This window comes from Camelus bactrianus, chromosome 26, assembly GCF_048773025.1.
Source record: "Camelus bactrianus isolate YW-2024 breed Bactrian camel chromosome 26, ASM4877302v1, whole genome shotgun sequence".
Lineage (NCBI taxonomy): Eukaryota > Metazoa > Chordata > Mammalia > Artiodactyla > Camelidae > Camelus > Camelus bactrianus.
In genome coordinates this window covers 24,239,700-24,258,109 of record NC_133564.1, presented here as the reverse complement: position 1 = coordinate 24,258,109, position 18,410 = coordinate 24,239,700, and the positions used below count along the sequence as shown (strand labels likewise).

Here is an 18,410-nt window from a genome sequence, read left to right as displayed (position 1 = left end):
TTCCCCCCCCCAGCAATGAGTGGCTGGGTAGCCAAGGAAGAGCCTTCAAATGACTAAGGGGGCAGGAGCGGGGAGAGCCCAGTGTCCTGCGTTTGGAAAAGTAGGGGAACACCTGGGCCATACAGAGAACAGGGACAGACTGAGGAACGGCCTCCCCGCCCCTGGGCAGAGAGTCAGCTGGTGGTCTGGGGAGAGGGGGCTTTGCTTTATTATGTCTTCTTATCTCTCTTCTTTATTTTTTTCTTTTTTGGAATCTAATAAAAGTTATAGACTAAGGGGTTGCTGGTGTAGCTCAGAGGTAGAGTGTGTGTTTAGCATGCACGAGGTCCTGGGTTCAATCCCTGGTACCTCCATAAAATATATATAACAAATCAATAAATAAATAAACCTAATTACCTACCCCCCTACCAAAAAAGATAATTTAAAAAATTCTTTCAAAAAAAGTTACAGACTCTATTGTTTTTAAAAAAACATTTTCTGGAGGTTCACACATACTTTGGGGGCCCAGTTACTCCAAAGAACCCCTTGCTTAAGAAAAATCACTCTGGAGACAGGCCCACCTGGCATCCTTCTCGAAGTGCAGCTGAGGGCATGAACCTGGTGCGCTCTGCATCGGGGCACCCCGGTCGCTTTGAACTAACACAGAGGGCCTCATGGAATGGAACACAGCCTCTTCCAGACATCTGGAATTTTGATGAGGTAGGATCAGGCAGGCAGAGCCAGAAAATGTGCCTTAGGGCTCATAGAAAAGCTTTATAAGCACCTCCATTGATTTTCCAAGCATACAGCAGGCACTTAATCAAGATATGTGAGAATTAATTTCTTCTGTTGAATAACAGAGACCTTTAGCGATGACCATTGCTAAAATTCCTCACCTGCAGGGATTTGGGAAATGCACCCCACCCCCACTGCAACCCCAATTTGGCTTAATCATCTCGTTTCTTGCCTCTTTTAAAGCCTGGCTTGAGTTTCAGGAGAGCGCCTGACTCTCAGAGGCAGGCAGGCCCTCTCTGCTTCCCGGGGCAGCTGACAGGTAGAGGGGTAAGCACAGCCGAGCACTGCCAGCCACTCTCACGCCTCCCCTCCAAGCCCACCTGCCTTTCTGGAATTTTGTTCTGCCACTTGCCCTGATCCAGCCCCAATCCACCGTAATAGAAGGGGAGAAGGTGAAGACTCACAAGGAGGCATCTTTACATGTTTTCTGTACCAGCTCTTCCTGAGCAAGGCCCTCACACTCCAAGGTCAGCTCTCCCTTCCTCCTCCCTTGTCCCAGGCACTGAACCATGAACTGCTTCTGCAGTGGGAGGACCTAGAAGGTGGCTCTGCTCGGCTTCCCTTTATAGAACCTCCTCTCTGCTCAGAACAGGTTCTTCTCTGCCCCACAGCCCATAGGCTCAATCCCCCCCTCCAGGACTTCTCATTCTTACGGGGATGAGGGGAGGGGAGGAGAGCTAGAAGGGCAATGGGCAGCCCACTCACTAACGGTGGTCCCTCAGGCATCCAGGAAAGGCTTCCCACTTCCCTCCCAATGGGTGCCCATCCCTGGTTCAACAGGGCGTGTCAGCCGGGCTGCGGTGTGCACTACCCGGTTTCCTGGGTCTGAATCAAGAGAGCTCATTTCCTTGCCTCCTGGATGGATGAGTGCTCTTCGGACCTTTCTGTCCCTTCCCTGGTATGGGCGCCCTTTCCAACAGTGACGATACAAGCTTAGATACATCCAAGACCATAAGAACCTGAAAATAACTGGAAATTGCCTCCCTCAAGGTCTTCATTTGAGAGATGGGAAACCGAAGCCCAGAGTAGTTAGGAAAGAAAACTGAGGCCCCAAGTCGTTAGCCTCTCACCTGACATTCACGTGCTTTCCAACTGTATGCTCCACTGCTGCATCTGGGTCTTTCCATTTTTAAAAATGTTCCTAATAAGCAGATTTGCTGAGAAGACTAAAGGTCTAGGTGGAGCAGTGTAAAAATTATCCCACACAGATAGACACCGGCCCAGAAGGAGGGGAGACTTCTGTCTCTCTCCCACAGGTACAGGGTGGTGGACAAAAGCAGATTATAAATGGGAGCACGTTAAACAAGTACAGCCAGTTAAGCTAATTCTTGCTTCAGACACTCTCCATCTGCCAGTGGAGTTTATCACATCTTTTGTATGACTAAACTGAAATCAATGTCCTGGACAGTCACTGTGAATGTATTTTCAGATGGAAACGATAACTCTTAACAGGTGCATAAGAAATGAATGAGCAGGGAAACTGGTTCATCCCAACAAGGATAATGCAGGTGACTATGTCCCTTTAGGAGTTGGTAAAATCTCCAGATGACTCAAACAAGTTCTAATGTACCTGTTAAATGTTAAAAATGAGTTTAAAAAAATACCCCCCAAACTAAGAAGTTTATGGTTTAGCTACTCAAGATTACGTCAGGCTCCCCACAGCTTTCCTTTCTTCCAAAGATGGCCCCCATCACCACCACTGCCCGGCAAGGGCAGGTACTATATTCTCCTCCCGCAAAGACAGTTCTTCTTTTTCTTCTCTTTCTTACCCACAAATGTTTGTCTGGCTCCAGCCTTTTTGAATAATTTTTCATGTTGGTCCATAGCTTTCCTAGGAAGTCTTCAGCCCAAAAGAAACCTCCAGAAGGGCAAGAGAAGTTGGTTCTCACAGTTCATCCCCTCAGGACACAACCTGGGATAGTTGGGCTTCTCAGCAGGGAGGACTGTGGGCTTGGGAACACGCTGGGGGAAGCATGTAACCAGCTTGGGAGTGGGGAGAGGCCCAGCCAATGCAGCTTCAAAAGTCATCTGAAGAACCAAATGCAGTTTGCATGCTTTTGAGGCAGCATTAGGAGAGCTCTAGGCTAACTTGGACACCATTCACTTCTTTTATCAAGTACCAATGCTTATTTAATACCTTCCCTGTGCCAGACACTGGGTCCAGAGGATATGAGTTGGACAAAGTCCCTGTTTTCTAAAACTTTGTGACCCAGTAGGGAAGAGAGCCAGACAGCCTATCTTTGCAGCCTAGGACAATTGCTTTAATAAAGGGTAAACAAAACAAGAAGAGGGACACAGAGCAAAGACCTTTTGCCTGCTCTGGGTATAGGAGCTTCTGAAGGGGATGACACTTGCCCCCAGAATGAAAGGATGACTAAGAGTTCAGCAGGCAGAGGGGATGAGGGTGTGGGTAGGGTAGGGCGTGAAGGGCATTCCAAGCAAAGGGCATGGCACACACGTGCACCCACAGAAGCATGACATAGCATGACAGCAGGTGGGAGCCCGGTCCTCTTCCCCCTCCTCCTCCCCGTCTGAATCATTCCAAAACTTATCTTCAGATTTTGGTTTAGACAGCAGTTTCTCCAAGACACTTTCTCTGACCTTCCCTGCCCCACCTCTTGAGACTCCCTTCCTCTTCTTTCTTTCTTTTTTTTTTTTTTTTTGAGAGTTTTTTTTTTTTAATTTGAGACATCATTGACATATTGCCTTGTATTGGTTTCAGGTGTACAACACAGTGATTTGATATATGTATAAATTGCAAAATGATCACAAAAATAAGTTTACTTAACAGTCATCATCACATGGAGCTACAAATTTGTTCTTATGGTGAGAACTTTTAGGATCTGCTCTCTTAGCAACTTTCAAATATGCAATACAGCACTGTTAACTATAGTCACCAAACTGTACATAACCCCCAGGACTTATTTATCTTATAAGTGGAAGTCGGTGCTTTTTGATCTCCTTTGTCCATTTTACTCCCCATTTGTAAATGTCAACCATTTTTTGTATCTATGAGTCTGGTTTTTCTAGATTCCACATATAAGTGATATCATATAGTATTTTTTTTCTTTCTCCGTCTGACTTATTTCACTTAGCACAATACCCTCAAGGTCCATCCATGTTGTCACAAATGGCAGGACTTCCTTCTTTTTGTGGCTGAATAGTGTTCCATTATATGTATATACCACATCTGCTTTACCCATTCATCCACTGATGGACACTTAGGTTGTTTCCATTTCTTGACTATTGTGAATAATGCTGCCATGAACATGGTAGGGGGAAATAGATATCTTTTCGAGATAGTGATTTCATTTCCTTCTGATAAATAGGAATCCCCTTCCTGACTATAGGACTTACCCTCCTACTCCTCCTGTTCACTGGTCTGTGTTCTTCACTGTTGAAAGCCCCATGAAGACAAACCTGGCTCACAGTTTTAACCCTAGTGCTGAGCACACTGGCATATAGAACATGGCCTGTGGTAATCTCTCAAGAATTATCTTTGATATGATTAAACCAAAATTTCTACAAAGATTCCATTCTGTACACTTTCTAATAGGAATGAGGGGAAAAGTCCACACTGTGCTTAGAAGTTGGTGGCTAAACGCCAACTAAATTATCAGGTGTTTGCCATTTCCATTATGGGAGATCTAGTTGGAAAGACAGGGAGTCTCAAGACACAATCCTAAGAACAAGTCCTGTCTCCATTACGGAGTTTATCATCTTGAAGTTACCTCCCTTCTCTGGGACTCATTTTCCTCCTCTGCAAAATGAGGGGATTTCAAAATTGTGTGTAACTCTCGTTCCCATGCTCACCCATGACTCTTCACTTGTTTACTGAAGCCCAAGGCAAAGCCTGTATCTAGAATTTTTAATGCAGCTGAAACCATTTTCAACCACTTACATGCTTGGAATCTTCTCTTTTGACAGACCTTCCTGAAACATAAGCTTTCTTTTTTGCCTTTCAAATAAAAGCTCAGTTCTCTAATGGAACCCAGGACTCACTCTCAGGGAATGACACAGCACAGGTGAGGATGTGGAGAGAACAGAACTGGCGGAACTTGCCTGATTAGCCGAGAGCAAGAGGGGCTTCTGTGATGATGCCATCCTGTTTCCTGAGACCTTTCAGAATCATAACACTGTGGTACTGAGCCAGGGGTGTAGCCTATCAGCAAACTCTAGACTCGAGGTACGATCTCCCAATTCCACTACCACCCAAGAAGTTCAAGTATATTTGAAACAAAACAAGCAAAACCCAAATGCTACTATATACTAACTGCAGGATGTCTCCCACTTACTGGGGAAACTACAATTGCATGTGTCAAAACTATAGGAATAACCTCTTCAGCAACAGAGCCTACTAATGTTTTATAGTAGAACCACATTCAAGAGACAGAAATTGCTAGATGTATGGGAGGCATTTGCCTCCCAGTAAAATTAAGGTGCCAGCTATATTCACGGTTTTGGAAGCTGTGAAATCCAAACAGGGTACCCCTGGAATATGGGTTAAAGGTTGGACCATGTCACCATCAGGACTTGAGACTAACAAGAATCCATGTAAAACTGGATATTTGCCTTCTTCCCTTCAAAAAAATTACACACCAAAGACTGATACAAATGTGTTGCAAATGAAGCTAAAGCATTTTCTAAATATTAAGCCAAGGACTTAAGTAACATCCCAAAGAAAAGCCTTCATTTAGAATGCAAAGTGAAAGAAAAGTTGTGATCTTGGACACTGAAACATATGCATTGTGAAGAAATACTGCCATTACAGAAGTTTTAATGACTGGCCAGGAATACTGGAAAAGGATCACAACTGTTGGAATTTGCTGCCGCCGTGTCTCCTGGTGCTGAGGGGAGAGTGCCCTGTCCCTCTGGTCTGCATTCTCTCCAGTGTAAGTGGGCGTATCAAGCAGTCTTGACTTGAACGTTTGACTTCTTCATTCAGCTCTCTCCACTGGGCAGCATTCTGATACTGATTTGGCTTCTTAGATAGGTGTCCATATTGGAAAGAGGCCGTGCTAACCTGCCAGCTGGAGCTTTTAAATACCTCCTTGCGAGATCTAGTTCTCCATCAAAACTGCTGGTTTGCCATTTTGGTTTGTTAGGTGACATCTTGGAAGTTGGGTATGAACGAACCGGGCCCCCATAAGCAAATAGATTCTCCCTGAGCCAGCTGACAGAAGGGTCTGAATCTTGGGATGCCATCAGGAAGCAGGTCTTCTTGGGAAGCCAGCCTTGACACACTTCCTCACTGCAGCACAAGCTGACAGTGGCCATGGACTGAATGGATGCTTGGCAGGATGTACATTCCACTGTGTTTTATCTGAGAGGAAATGAATTTTCTAAAACGTATCTAAGAGGATGATTGAAAAAAATAAAGGATGAGGCCACAGCAATCACCATGGAAATCCTTCACTCGATAGTTACCACATGCAAGGTAGTGTGAGGGCCAGAGGGCGGAAACAGGCACAGCTTTCCTGCCAGGAACTTCCAGTCTAGGAAAGGAGAGAAGATACTGTGTATAGTAGAAAGTAGACACTGGTATGCACTAGAGAAGATACCACTGAAATGCTGTTAATAGCTCAGAAGAGGTAATACTATTTATTTTACTTAACGAACACTTATGTATACTTACCATGTGCCAGGCACTGTTGTAAGTACTTGTTACATCACATGCGCCAGGCACTGTTGTAAGTTCTTGTTACGTCACAGCTGATTGAAGGCTCCTGGTAACTCTGAGGGTAGTTACTGTTGTTATCCTTGTTTTACAGGTGGGCAAACTAAGACACAGACATAGTGAGAAACTTTACCAAAGTCCTGTGGCTAGAAAGTGGCAGAGCTGGGATGTGAACTGTGGTGGTGGTCTGGTCCCCAGATCCTTGCTCGCTGCCAGCAGCCTGCTGTCTTACAACTGGCAGCTGAAGGACCAAGGAAGTGTTCATGAAAGTGAAGATATGTCTACAGAGCCTCGAAGAGGGTGGGCAGCTTCGGGATATGTAGACATGGAAGGAAGCACATTCCAGGCAGAGTGAACAGTGGGAGGGAGAGCAGAGGATCTAGTGTGCTTGGGACTATTGCTTCCTAGTTCAGGTTCAGAAAGAATAACTTGTCAGAATAAAGGGCCTGAATAAAGAAGGGTCAAGTATGAGGAACAAACAATGGTTGGAAATCTAGCCTTTGAACTTCAGTTTCCACAATTTCCATTAATTCTCTCTGTCCCAATCTTCAGTTGAGTAATTAACTCAAAAAGAAGGCGTGGGTTTGATAGGAGCAAACCGACAGAAGCAGGGCAGTTCAGATCATATCCTGCCATGGCATGGACCCAAAGGCAGGGTTCACCGCTGCCCTAAAACCTCAAGGTTTGTTATTTCCTGACTTATAGGGAGGGGTAAACAGACCACGTTTATTTTTATATATCCTAAAGCAGAGGAGAAGGCAATGCTGGGAGACCAGCGGTAATGCTCTGTTTCATAAGAAAAATCCCACTCTATTTTAAAAGTAAGATCTCTCCTATTGCTGCAAAGATGTCTCATGAGTCTTTAAAAGCAACCAAATCCTAATGGTAGCGCCCTTCATGAGCAGTGAAGTTACCGGCTGAGTGTTGGCACTGAATACTGAGCTTGAAGAAACTGCATGATATTTCTTTGAACTGATTCCTGCTTTACTTCATATCCAACTCCTGAATTGGGACTATGATTAAAAACCAGGAAGACTGAAGGACGGGGACATGATTCTACAAAAACTGAGTCAGGACAAGAGAATAAGTATGCCAAGTTCTGGACCCTTCTCTTCCAGGGTCATGTGGGTGGGAGCTGGGGCTTTTGATATGTGCACCAGCCGCTGGCTTGTGCCCATGTAGGGAAGATGGTGTGGTCATGGTGCAAGCAGTTCACGTTTGAATAAAACACTGTCCAGAGAGCAGATCCTCAGGTTTGCCACCCCCATCCCCGGGGCCTGAAGAGGACGGAGCTGTAAGCTTTGGCTGCAGGCAGATATCCGTGCAAATCTTTGCTGGTTTGTCTCTCTCCATTTTAGGTAATATACTTTAAAAAACCCAAACAGATAACCTTTGTTGAGTATGGAAGTGAATTTTTTGTGGGCTTCCATTGTTTGCCACCGAAAGGGTCTAAACTAAGAGAAAAAGATGGAAGAGAAGGTCTTTCTTATCGGACTTTATCTCACCCATGCGTGTCTGACTCCATTTCATTTGTTGTTGGCATTTACTATCTCCACCAGCCATTTCCTCCTTTTGATGATGGGGGTTCCTCATATGTGAGTCACCTCTGATCATGTGTGACCTTTTGAAGGTTGCTAGGCCTCTCTGCATCTGAGCTGCTTGTCTGTACATTTGCTCAACTGGCCCACGGTGCTGGAGGGAACCCTCGGTCAGCCCTCAGCATCATTGAATCGCATTTTGCACAAGCAGGGTTGTTATACAAATGAACCCAGCACTCATTAAGTTAGCCATGGACTCTATTCTTTCAGCACCGCATGTTTGGGACCCTCTGTAATCCTGTTCCTTTCTCAGCACCCCGGCCCAACTCAACAAAAGCCTCCTTGTGGGAGGGAAGTCTCGTGACTAGAGAAGTAGGTGGAGGGTCCTGCCCTCTCCGGTGACAGGGGGCCCATTTCCAGGAGGGATGGAGTTGAAAGAGAAGGGGATTTGGAGTCAGGAGTCCAGGATTTCAGAGCTGCCTCCAGCATTTGCTAGAAATCTTGCCTTGGGTGAGGCTACCCAACTTGCTGAGTGTTAGTTTCCAAATCTGTAACATAAGGGTAAAAATTATCTCCCTTGCTGTGGTGGTTGTAGAGAGGATTCGAGGGGGCAATATTTGAAAGTGCTTTGTAAGCCCCAAACCCCTACTTAAATCATGTTATTATTAAATATAATGGTAGCGATTTTTTTTCACACTATGCTCAGATGGGCAAAATAGATATAACATCTTATTTTTCATAAGTGACCTAGCTGGCCCCAGAAGCGCCACCTCTCCGGGGAGCAACAAGGACCTTGTCATAGCAAGGACCTTGATTACAACTTGTCAGATTCCAAATGCTTTCTACATACTATTTATTCAATTCTCACGGCAACCCTATGAAGTAGGTGCCAAGGCCAACTCCAGTTGAAGAAAGAAGATCCAAATATGCTAGTTAGCAATATCGGAGTCTGTTCCTACTTCAGTGCTCTCTTTTCATTGTTAAGCAGTCCTGTCCAAGGAAATACTGAGTTCCGCCCCACTCCATCCCCCTCCCCAAGGTGGCCTAAGAGTAGAGGGCCTTCACTGAGTCCTCCAGTGGCAGAGGTTCTCCGATACCTGTAGTGCCCTGGTGCTATCTCTGTCCTGTGGGGCTTGGCGCCCCCTGTCTGCCTTATGCTGCCAGTGCTGTGGCCCCATCTGGCTCTTGCTGGAGTTGGATGTCCCCCTGACACTGGCTGAGGACTCTGTGAAATAAAATTCATATTTTATGGCAAGACAAGAAAAATGTAAACATAAAGTTCTCTGCCGTTTGGTCTCATCTCTCCCCCCACCATGCATCGTGTATCTGCATTATGCATCCCCCTCTTGCTACAGATCCTAGTGTTCAAGAGCATTGTCCTGATAAATTGGCAAAGAAAGTCAACTTTGAGACTCAAGGTCAAGTGGGACCCTTTTGTTCTAGGAAGCCTGCCCCTGTACTGCAGGGGGAGTTCGGCCTCAGGGTTGCATGTTAGGGGTATAATGTTGATCATGAATCACAGATGTAAAGGGAAAATGAAAATACACCAGCAGCCTCAGGGACTAACCAGGACAGACGCATCATCAAACAAGAGCCTTGTATTCTGACACACAGGCTGGAGGCCAGTAGCTTCTTACTGCATTCCCTGTAGCTTTCACTATAGCTCTTTATAACAGTGTTGGTGGGAACTGTAAAAAGATTGACATCCAGTAAGTCTTTTATTGAATGAACAAATGATCTATAAGAGAGCATACTTCATATTATTCATGTCAAGGAATAAAGTCTGAGGACCCTAGACTGCAATCGATTCAGCAAAAAATATATTTAACTCCTACTTTATGCCCAACAGTGAGGAGTAAACACCAAGGCAGTTCTTACCAATGAGAAGAAGTTAAAAACTAGCAAGTGTGAAGCAACTACTGACCTACTAATTCAGGGGTGGCTCTTCCTAAAAGAACTAGAGATCGAGATAAGCAAAGAAAGGAGGCAGAGGGCAGGAGGACCACAGGCTCAGAGCAGGAGGGCAGGACTGGGCATGCTGAGGGCTGACAGAGCCTGGGACAACCAGAGAGGAGAGGGTGGAGGTGGGAGCCATGGGCCAGGAAGCCAGACAGGGGAAGGGGCAACTACGGAAGACCTTGAAAATCAAATAGAGGACTTTGGACTTGAACTGGGTTTTGTTGACATAAATATTTTCAAACACAATACAAGCTTATCTCTTGCTGGTGTAGATAGAAATCCAGTCTCACTGGAGATGGCTTTCCCCTTTGCTGTAATTCAGGGACCCGGGCACTGTCTAGTTTCAATGCTGCCATCACCCCATCACCCAAGCCTCATTGTTGTCTGCTTCTAGCTGGTGCTCTTCTTAAAGTGTTGGTCATTTTACTCACAATCCTCTGCTTAGAACTCAGTTATTGGCCACATTTAAACAGATGGGAGACTGGTCAATGTAGGGCAGCCCAGTTCCCAGGGAGAGGAAATGGATTTGGGTGCACAGGTAGGGGTCTCTGCCACATGTTCTTGACGTGGTCCTTCGTTTCATCATCTTAGCACAACTCAGGGAGTTTGGGGAGAGAAATGCCTGCTGCGAATCGACGGCTAGGAGATATACCTGGTGTAATGGAGGCCCAAAGCTGGGCAGGAGAGGGCAGGAGAATGCAGAAGAAAACAAGGTTGAAAAGAGAACACTGGGGTTGGGGAGGGCGTTGGGGGCAGGAGTGATGTTAGGAAATGAATAAATGTGAAGTCACTCAGTGAATTTACTAACTCCGAGACGACTCCAGGGTCTGTGATGTCAGAGACCAGAGAGGGATGGTACCCGTGACAGAAATGTGGACTATCAGTGCCAGATTGAGGGAGCCAGGCTCAGGGAAGAAGGTAATAAGGGGAGAAACCAAGTGTCTTGCAAAAGCAGTAAGAGGTGATTCCAATGAAAGAGACTGATGCTAACTTATCTCAACTTTCTTATTGGGACTGAGACCTCAGCCCCTTGGGACTACGTCTTCCTGTCCTCAGATGATGAACTGAGAGGCCGTGGGTCCACGGAGTTTCAAGGGCTGTGCCAGATAAATTGGTGCCCTCCTAAGCTTCAGATTGGCTTCTGACCATTTTAGACAGAGAGAGTACTCATGCTCTTTTTGAAAAAGATTCCCCCCAAAATAGATACTCCTTCTACCATGAAAGCTCATACCCACCCCGCTGCACATTTTATTCTCTTCCCGTGTATCCTTTTCTAAAGCAACACTGCTGTGACGCACAGAGTTGCCCACAGGGTAGACCCTCACTCATGCATACTGATGATCTTTCATGGAGCTAAATGATCCAGAGTTTATTTTCAGACTATACTCAGTAAACGGCCCTCCCACTGCTCTCTCAGACGTCTTCCCTACCCAGATCCTCACCAACCCCCCATACACAGAGAGGGTCTCCTTCTCCCCCAGGGTTCGGTGACTAACGCTTGATTCAGCTGTACTGTCTGCTTGAATGTCATTTTTTCCTACCAGCACATTCATTCATTCCCTTCTCCCCACAACCACCTGGGAAGATGACTCACCTGCTGTTAACTCTGCCCCAGTCCCTCCAACCTCCTCAAAGCCCCAACAGCTGACAGGGCTGGAGTGAGGAGCGGAGGGGAAACTTATCAGGGAGGACTAGCTCCCAAAGGATGATGGAGCCCACAGCCAAACATTCGATGAAGAGAGGACGGAGCTTGATGCAGGACAGAACCTGGGGAGGGCCCAGGAGAGGAAGGGAGGGTCTACAAGGGGGAGAGCTTGAGGGGAGGACAGCGGCCTGCCTGACCCCTAAGCGCATGAGACAGTGTGAGTGTCCAGTGCCTGCCAGGGCTGCCTCTCAGCACCCAGAGCATCCTGGTGGGCTCCGTCCTGTGACTCACTGCATTCATTCCCACAATGGGTGGCATCGAGAAGATCGGGAACAAAGGGAGAACATTCTAACACAGCCCTGTAGGTTGACTTGGCTGCAGGAAGTTGCAGAAAGGTGACGTAGGAGGTCATGGTCACACGAGAGATGTAAAGGCCATAAAAGCTTTGATGGGACCTGCCCAGCAGTGCACCCTTACCCCGTGCCCAGGTCTAAAAGAGAAATACCAAACAGAGCCCTCCCGTTGCCGTGGAGTGACTGGAGATTCAGTTCAACAGGCTCAATGATTCAGCCCGTTTGAGCACTCAGGTCACACCAGGCATGGTGAGGGAGGACAAGCACATACCGTAGGGGCTGGCCGGAAACCTGGGGCCCACGTGCCCACGAGGGGCCCCAAGAAGTGAAGGAATTTGCCTAGAACACTGACTAGTGGCAACCGAGCCAAAGGCTCGTCTCTTCGCCATCCATTCTCTCCCGCCTTCTCCCAGGAAATTATTTTATAATAATGAAACATGCTTTCCCAGGAAACCTCAAAATTGACAGCAGAGGAGAATGTCTAGCAATTGTGCTGTGATTCCCAGTGCCAGGCCGGTTGCCCTCACCCCTGGAGAGAAGCCAGGCATGCGGAGACCTGGCCCTTTCCTTCCTCACTGAGCGCAGGCAGGCCCCTTCCCCTGACTGCTCTGCAAGACCATTCCCTGCCCAGATTCACTGATAGCCCTAGAATCAGGCAGCCTCCGCCACCTGCTTGTCCCTGAAAGGTCAACCACCACTCAGAAACACAGGAAGGAAATCTGGTTTCCACTTCCTTCTTTTTGCTGTTTCCTGAGATCAACCTCACTGCTCCATTTGCTGTCGCCTCCCCCCGTGAGAGGAACTCTGATGCGGTGCAATGAGCGTGTCATGAGTGAGCAGTGCATCAGGTGGACATGGTGGAAATCCAGCCTGTATCACTCACCAGCTGTACCATCATGAGCAAGTTATTGAAGCTCTCCATCTGCGAGTTTACTTACAAATTGAAGTTGGTAACACCCTACTCTCAGTTTTGTGAGAGCCCCAGCACATCAATGTGATGTATAAATGGAACTCAGTACTGTACAGAGCAGACTGTCCTCTCCATCGTGGATGGGCCTCACCCAAACCACTGTCGGCCTGAAAAGAACCAAAAAGCTGTGGAAGAGGGAACGGTGCCTGCCTGACTGCTGGGCTGGTCTTTCCCGCCCACAGACAAGAACTTCCACCTTTGGCTCCCCACGGTCTCCCCACTGATTGCAGAGCCTGGGACTGCTCAACTTCTGTAACTGTGTGGGCCAATTCCTTATAATCAATCAGTGAACCTTCTATCGGTTCTGTTTCTATGGAGAACCCTTATACACACCTGCAGCTATAGCTCCCATCTCCCTCGCTCTCCTTACCAGGAACTTGGACACACCCCTTCCCTTTGAACCTGAGTGGGCTTGTGACCACAGCAGAAATGACACTGTGGGACTTCCAAGGCTAGGTCATAAAAAGTGATACAGCTTCTGCTTGGTTCTCTTTTACTATTGTGACCTTTGCCAGTAGAGCACGGAGAAGTTCCGAGTCCACAGAAGCAAGAACACTGGAGGCAGGGCAGGGACCAGGAGTGGACCCCACCTCCCAGCCTGAGTTAGGCCCCTAAGTGGATTACTGCCTCCCACGGCCTGGCCCCTCCATGACTGGCAGTTGGGTCAACCTTCAGGCCACCTGACCTGACTCTCTTAGGGGTCCAGTGCTGAACAAATGCTCAGATCCCAGAAAATGGAACAGCTTTCTGGGACAACTGGTGCTATTTTAGCTACTGTTCAATGACAGTTGCCCTGCAGGACTCAGAACACAGTCCTAGAGCTGAGTCCTCCCACCTTCACTGCCAGGGCTCCCACTCCCCTCGGAGCTGATGAAGAAACCCTGCCCTTCCCCTGGCCTTGGAATCTCCCAGCATACACTTTCCACCAAGGAAAAGGGAGAAAGGAAGATATTTTACATCCCCACCATGGGCCAGCTTTTGTGTCTGTCAGAACAGTGTGGACTTCCAATCCAGGGAGGCAAAGACGGAGACGAGAGGAGACAGACAGACAGAGGTAAGCAAGGAGAGCTGGGAGTCAGAGAAGCCCCGGAGATGAATTCGGCTCAGCCAGTGTTGACGTGGGGCCTGCCCTTCACCAGCTGTGCCCTGCACTGAGGGTAAAGAGGTAAAGGCACCCCAGCCCTGCACTTGGGGCCCTCAGAGTCTAGTGGGGATGTGGACACATACATGAAGTCAAACGGTGACGTGAGCAAAGTGAGCCCAGGCTAGTAAGGAATGCAGAAGTAAGGGACTGAGGCCAGCTGGCTCCGAGCCCCAAAGTAGGCTGCAAGGAGGGGTCACCCTGAGCTGAGCTCTGAAGCTCTGTCAAATGCCTTTTCTCACCCTGTCCTTTGTAGTTTGAAAACAACTAACCTTGAGCCCTCACTGTGGGTCAGGCACCCTTCTGTCCTCTGCTCATTTGACATCGTTTCAACAGCAACAAGCCTCCATGACTGATACTCTTATTATGTCCATTCTGCAGATGAGAAAACTGAAACACAAGGAGGCATGACTGGCCAAGGTCACACAGCTGGTACAGAGCCGGAATCTGAACTCAGGCTTTCGGGCTCCCAGGCTCTTGCTGTAAGCATTGCCCTCCTGCCCTTCTGGAGGACATCACAGGAGAGGCCGGGCCTTGGGAAATCTCCTACGTCTGTTTCCCACACTCCCTGTTTCCCACACCTCTCGACCCCTTCAATCACAGCAGTGCTTTTCAAAAACAGAGACGCCCGCGGCCCTCCGTGGTCAGTCATGAGGCTCAGAGAGCTGACTTTTTACCATTGGCCCAGATGATTTTTCTGGTCAGACACTGACCTAATTTCCCCTGATTTACCACTAAATTGTATAGGTGAGGCTAGCAATTCAGAGGCAGCCCCAGAAGCGGGGACCCTGGCTCTCTCAGCCTCCCCCACACCCGTCCTCCTGCCTGCCCTTTGAGGGAAGCCTTCTTCAGAAGGAGCTCAAGCAAAACTTGCTCTCTATGTTGGTCCTGGGTCTGTTGAGTCCACCGGTGCCATCGGTAGTCATCTGTGTCCTTGGATCCAAGGGCCTCGGAGGGGCACTCCCCTCTGCCCAGCGCACCATGGCTCAGCAGTTCCCACCATGAGACTCAAGAAGGCCACTTAAATGCACATGGTTACCTGGAAACGGCAGGATGCCCATGGCCAGTGGGACCTTTGTTCATCAACTTGAAAGGGCTGAGGCAAAGGACAGCTGTGCTTTGATAGAGAAGAATGACAAGAAGACAAAAGTTTGAAATCTGGGAGTCTGAGTGTAGCCACAAAGGCGGACCCAGATGGAAACTAGGTTTCCAGGATTGGGAGGAAGCCACCAAAGACAAATTTTGTCCCTCATGATTTCATCTTGTCCTACTTGGAACCATCTCTTCTTACCCTGGCTGCAGAGCCAAAGAGGAACACTGACATATAAAGCACCTCCTCCCTGGCCCCCCTCACAGACAGCTAGCAGAGAGGGAGGCAGAGCTGATGGAAAATGCAGCAGAGCAGATCCTCATAACACCAGCCAGCATCAGAAGCATAGCTTGGGACCTTATTAGCTGGAGAGTGCTATTAACTGAAGTGTTTTCCAGTACTCCAGAAATAAATTCCCTTGGATGGAGACAGTACTGGGGTCTATCTATATATAATTCTCTGCTGGAGTAACTAGCTCTAGAGATTTCCTTCAAAAACACACAGCCTCTGGGGAAGACTGACTTCAGATTGTATATTTTTGCAGCAGAGAACTTGAGGACAATTCCAATTAACACATGCCTCACACGTGGGTAATAGTGACCAGATGATATAACATCCCTGCTGCAGGCCTGTGTTTATTTCTTCTGTTCTGCAAGGAAGGCCCTCTCAGCCACAACTCAATGCTAATTTTCCAAAGTCACACCTTCGTGCCCTCTGGAAGGGATGGCTGAAACCCAGTAAGGAGAAAATCTCTTTCATTTCTTCATGAGAAATCACTGAGTTCCCAGTTCTGAAAAAGTCATTATGCAGTATTGGAGGAAGAAATTTCCTTCATCCACTGTAGTAAATCAACCAAGCTATTCAAAGGATGATAGATTGGATCATCTCCAAATACACTCCAAAAGATTTGGGTTGTCAGCCCCGCACCCCTAATAAATTTTAGCCTGCATCAGAATTGCCAGGAGGACTTGCTCTAGCACAGATGGCTGGGCTCCACCCCCAAAGTTCATGATTCAGTAGGTCTGGGGTGGGGCTGAGAATCTGCATGTTTATCCCAGGTGGTGCTGAGGCTGCAGGTCCCAGGGCCACCATGAGAAGCACTGCTCTAGCTCAGCACCATTCCCCTTGCTTTCCTAGTGTTGGTCACCTGCTCCCTTCACCCCATTACCACACCTGCCTCCCTCTGCACCCTCTGGTCACTTACTCAACCCTATCTGTTGGAGTTACCTCCAAACAACCAGAGCCAAAATTGATTTGGCTTCCATCCTACACACATAGACTCCCACCTAACCATTTCATACCTTTGATGCTGATCAAGAACCTTTCCTCCATTCCTCCACCTCTTACTTCTCCAAGTCAAAGCTGAGGAAACCCAAGTAGTTTGGACTTAGAATCAGAAAACAGGAAAATCTGGTTCTGAGCAGGGAAGGTGGCAGCCTTGGTGATAAGCCTGACTTTGGATACCCTCAATGGACTGAGAAAACAGGCAGTCTGGAGCTGGCTCCAGCCCAGTCTGGGACGATTACAGAGAAAACATCCAACCCCGTTTCCACCCACTCATCCACCCACACTCCTGCTGTCCTCACCAGACCCACGTGCCCCAGAGTCCTGCAACCTTTCTCCAGGGTGAGTGTCCAGATGCCAGCAGACTGTCTTCCCAGGATATTGAGCAACACTGGGTGAAGTATTTCCAGCATTCATGCACTCCCCCAATGGCCTGCAAGACATTTTCTCTAAGGAATTTCAACACACATAACTAGTGCTTTGTTCTAATGTGAATGAGGGTTTGTCTGGGTGCCAGTGTTTCACCATACAGGAGGTTAGCAAACATGAGCTCAAGCCTCTTAGCAGCCACATTGCCGTCTTAATGATCTTTCTTCATATTATGCACAAATGTCAAACCATTCTAGGAAAAAAAATGGTGGGGAGGGCAACAGTCCTGTTTGGAGAGCTAGTTAATCTAGACAGTCTGCTGTTATAAACCCTTTTAATGTCAAGTACCCACTGCTAGTTTTACCAAAGATGGTTTGAGCTGAGCATGGCCCATGTACTTTAGTCAGAATCCTGCTAATAGTGTGTGGATCCTCAAATGTTCTTCACACTTTCCCTCTTATACCCTCATAAGTGGAATTTTTAAACAAGAAGTCAAGTGCTAATGGTGTGAGTTCACATATAACTCTGTCATCCCAGGTGAGCTGTTGAACAATTGAGACGTTTACTTCCATTGAATAAATACCCAAGTGGAAGGGAAGGTCTAACCTGGTACTGGGTTAATCAAATACAAGGGACCAGGTGGGGTTTGGCTGGAGGTCTTCTGCTAAGACAGGGCTGTCTCATATTTCATTCCTTGTCCTGGGATCTTAGAAAGCTTTATTGAGTGATCTATAGGTGTTTTCTAGGGCTACCATAACAAAATACCATGGACTAGCTGGTTTAAACAGCAGAAATTTATTTTCTCACAATTCTGGAGGCTCGAAGTTCAAGATCAAGGTGTTGGCAGGGTTATTTCTTTGGAGGGTTCTCTCCTTGGCTTGCAGACGACACTGTCTCCCTGTGTCTTCTCATGGTCTTCCCTCTTTGTGCATGTCTGTGCCCTAATCTCCTCTTCTTATAAAGAACTCATTCATATCCGATTAGGGTTCACTCATATGACCTAATTTTACTTAATTACCTCTTTAAAGACCCTATCTTCAGATACGGTCACATTCTAAAGTATTAGGATTAAGATTTCAACATATAAATTTGGGGGGGACACAATTCAGCCCACAACAGTATCATCATTCAGTTAAACCATTACCATACTTCATTGATTGTAAGATGCATATTTTCCCACGTTTTAGCATCTGTGAAATCAGGCCACATATAACAATCTATGGTGCTCAGATATTGGTAGTTGTCTCTATTCATGGTACATTGGATGACAGCTTGAAAGTGTAATAGTCCTCAAAACGCACCACTGAATTAGCTATATTATTTTTACCCCCTTTTTACTAATTAGGAGACTGAGGTATACAGGTTAAGCAACTTGCTTGGGGTCACCTGCTCAGACCACCAGAAGAGGTTCAGTTACTGGCTCAGAGCTGCAGCCGGAAGCAGACCATAAACGATGTGGGTAGGAGGTGGGGTGCTGGCTCCACTCTGTCCCTTCTTCACCAGCTCACAAAATTCAGCCAGATCTGTAGCCCATTTCTCAGAAATGATCATAATATCCACAGATTCTATACCTGGAAAAGGACACTAGCTTGCCTCTGGGCTGGTGGTAG

At 47.2% G+C, this 18,410-nt stretch overlaps 1 long non-coding RNA gene across 1 annotated transcript; it reads right to left on the bottom strand.

The window, feature by feature from the left end:
* Positions 1-3,450: 3,450 nt before the first annotated feature.
* LOC141575079 (uncharacterized) lies at positions 3,451-16,610 on the bottom strand. Its single transcript, XR_012502376.1, has 3 exons — positions 16,449-16,610; positions 6,410-6,554; positions 3,451-6,269 (listed from the first exon to the last, which is right to left on the bottom strand). It is a non-coding gene; the product is annotated as an uncharacterized LOC141575079 (long non-coding RNA).
* Between the last annotated feature and the right edge of the window lie 1,800 nt (positions 16,611-18,410).